This window comes from Phyllobates terribilis, unplaced genomic scaffold (assembly GCF_046119375.1).
Source record: "Phyllobates terribilis strain yellow unplaced genomic scaffold, ASM4611937v1 Scaffold_3__8_contigs__length_932513732, whole genome shotgun sequence".
In the NCBI taxonomy this organism is placed as follows: domain Eukaryota; kingdom Metazoa; phylum Chordata; class Amphibia; order Anura; family Dendrobatidae; genus Phyllobates; species Phyllobates terribilis.
The window spans coordinates 555302223-555305758 of NW_027362763.1; the positions used below are offsets into that span (position 1 = coordinate 555302223).

Below are 3536 nucleotides of genomic sequence, written 5' to 3' on the forward strand. Positions count from 1 at the left end.
GAAATAGATGACAGCCACCAACAGAGCGGAGCTTGTGGAGCCTTACACTGGGGTTGTGCAGAGGTGCACAACTTCATAAGGTTAGTAGCCATCCCCACACCCCTCTACAAATTGCAATACTGAGTCACCCATTGCGCCTTGTTCTCTCCTCTCTTTACATATAGCTGTCTTACATAGTCACCTGTATAAAAGACTCTTGTCCACAGACTCAATTAATCAGTCAGACTCTAACCTCTACAACATGGGTAAGACCAAAGAGCTTTCTAAGGATGTCAGGGACAAGATCATAGACCTGCACAAAGCTGGAATGGGCTACAAAACCATAAGTAAGACCAGTGGTGGGCAATTAATTTTGCCAGGGGGCCGCATGAGAAATTGGGATGGTTTTAGAGGGCCGGACTAATATAATTAACTCCGTTCTACCCAATACTGTATATATACATATGCTATCTTTTCATAAACAAACAGTATGTTAAACAATGCAAAGATTTAAAATACAATGAAAATACAGAGGACCTAATTACATCATTATTTAATGATAAGATGTTGAACTGCAACCAGCTTGTGATTGTTCACTTTAGAAAATTGTTAACTTTAACAGTGTTTGGAAAAAACTTGCTATTTTAGGTCAAGATATCATGTTAGTTTTTTAACGAACGGCATCCCTTTAACTTCGTAAAGAACAGAAAATTAAACATTTCAATAACATGAAAATGTTCAATGAGAGTAATCTAGCCTGTTTTGGGCCTGAACAAGTTCATTGAAGTTAGGTTCAATATCTGAGGTGGATATGCGAAGAACAGCACACAAGTGATCATCACTGAGACAGGATCTGTATCTGGATTTGTTGAACTTCATCAGTGAGAATGTTTGTTCACATACGTAGGTAGATCCAAAGAGAACCAACATCCTCTGAGCATGCCTCCTTATGTTTGGAAAGTTTTCCTCTTTGAGAGAAGAATAAAACTCCAGCAGTGATACTGATTTAAAAAGCTCTGCCAGTAGATTGTCAGACTGCAGATCAATGAGTTCTAACTGGACATCACTGGGTGCATTATCCAAACAGCATGCAAAGGGAGAGGAAATCGTGTGCATTTCACTCTCAACTCCTTTGAAGTCTTCAAATCTTCTGGAAAATTCATCATATAAAGCCGCTAACATGGATGAATACTTGTCGAGGTGATCAGCTGATGGTGTGACTTCTTTCAGTGTTGGCACGTGAGTGAGAATTTTGTCCTTCAATTGGCTAGAAAGAAACTTCAACTTTCTCATGAAAGCTGTCACCAAGCTGAACATTTCATGTGCAAAGAGGCCTTTGCCTTGGAGCTTGCTATTTAGCTCATTCATTAGTGTAGTCACATCAATGGCAAAGGCCAGATCTGCCATCCAGTGCTTATCTGAGAACTCTGGGATGTCTTTGCCTTTCATCTTACAAAAATCCTGAATCTCAGCTCTCAGGTCCCATACTCTTTTAAGCACCTTTCCAAGGCTGAGCCATCTCACAGCGGTGTGGTAGCCTATGTCACTATGTTCACTTTCTTGCTCCTCCAACAGTGCAACAAACTGTCTGTGATTCAGCCCTCTTGCCCTGATAAAATTAACTGTCTTAGTTACAACATCAACAACATGGCTAATTTTTAGCACCGACTTGCACAGCACTTCTTGATGAATAATGCAATGCAAAAATATCAATTTCTGTTCTGGGTTTATTTCATTCACTTTATCTTGCATCCGCTTCAAAAGTCCAACGTTTTTCCCTGTCATATTTGGACAGCCATCGGTTATAACACTTACTAATTTGTTCCATTTTAGGCCCAGTTTGTCCATGGATGTATTTACTTCGGTGAACAAATCACTCCCTGTTGTGGTACCTTTCATTGATCGCAAAGCTAACAGCTCTTCGGTCATCTCAAATTTTTTTGTTATTCCGCGTACAAAGATAAGTAACTGGGCGGTATCACGGATATCACAGCTCTCGTCCAGAGCCATGCAAAAAAAAATAAAATCATCAACTTTGTTTTTCAGCTGAAACTCCAAATTCCCCGCAATGTCTTCTACCCGTCTTGTTACGGTTCGTCTGGAGAGGGGCACATTTGAAAATGCTTCTTTTTTCTCAGGACAAATTATCGCTGCAGAGTCCACCAAACATTCTTTGACGAACTCCCCTTCACAGAATGGCTTACTGTTTCTTGCAATTTTGTGGGATATTACAAAGCTTGTCCTGACGGCTGCATCCCTGGATGTGTGGAGCTTTGTAAAAAATCCTTGCTGCCTTTGCAGTTTTGATAGCAAATCTTCAGATGCCCGTGCCTGCTCTGCCTCTGTCAAGTTCTTGTATTTCTCTGCATGTTTAGTCTCATAATGGCGACTTAAATTGTAATCCTTAAACACAGCTATCTGCTCTCCACAAACTAAGCATACAGCTTTACCTTTGGCTTCAGTAAATAAATATTTAGAAGTCCATTCCTTTTTAAAAACTCTGCATTCTGCATCAATCTTCCTTTTTTTAATGTTAGCTGACATATTTAAGGGCTAACTGTGACCCGCAGATGTCAGGGTCTACTCTGGTGCAAGGATGATAAAGCTCACTGCGTCTGCTGGGACTCCTGTGGTTCCTGATGTATCATGAGAACAGGAGTGGTACACACATACCACGTGCTTCCTCCCCTGTCCCCTGCAGCAGCCACTCTGTTCTTCTGACACTCGGGGAGAGAATCGGGACTCCCATTGGAAGAATTGTCTGCCCGAGTGTCAGAAGAACAGAGTGGCTGCTGCAGGGGACAGGGGAGGAAGCACGTGTACTCATCATTCCTCAGGAACCGGAGGAGTCCCGGCAGACGCGGTGAGCTGTGTCCCGCGGCCGGTCACATACAGAAACATTCCCCCCTTCCTTTTCATAACCAGTGTAACACAGCCCAACTCACATGCTCCAGAGACCATACAGTACGCCTGCCCTGCAGGCTCTGGAGCAGCACCAAGACCCCCACCACAGCCCCCCTATCCCCGCACTGACTTACATAGCCGCTGCTCTGTCAGCGGTGCGCGGGATGAGTCACCGCCTCAGTCCATCCAGGGATCCCAGCTTCAGAGGTTGCGAGCTGCCCCCGCCCCCTAGACCCGCCCCCTAGCATCAGAGAGGACGCGCCCGGCGTGTCTATCAAGCGCCCGGCGTGTCTCTAAGTCACGGCAGAAGGAAGGAACCGGAGGAGTCCCGGCAGACAAGGTGAGATCATGCATCCTTGCTGATCTGCCGGAGCGCCTCCGCGGGCCGGTCACTGACAGCCGGCGGGCCGGATGCGGCCCGCGGGCCGCCCCTTGCCCGGGTCTGAGTAAGACGCTGGGTGAGAAGGAGACAACTGTTGGTGCAATAATAAGAAAATGGAAGAAATACAAAATGACTGTCAATCGAAATCAATCTGGGGCACCATGCAAAATCTCACCTCGTGGGGTATCCTTGATCATGATGAAGATGAGAGATCAGCCTAAAACTACACGGGGGGGAACCAGAAGAGTGGGCCAAAATTCCTCCTGATATG

The 3536-nt window shown here is 45.1% G+C and overlaps 1 pseudogene; it reads right to left on the reverse strand.

The window, feature by feature from the left end:
* Window positions 1-717: 717 nt before the first annotated feature.
* On the reverse strand, window positions 718-2523 carry LOC141258582 (general transcription factor II-I repeat domain-containing protein 2B pseudogene; annotated as a pseudogene).
* Between the last annotated feature and the right edge of the window lie 1013 nt (window positions 2524-3536).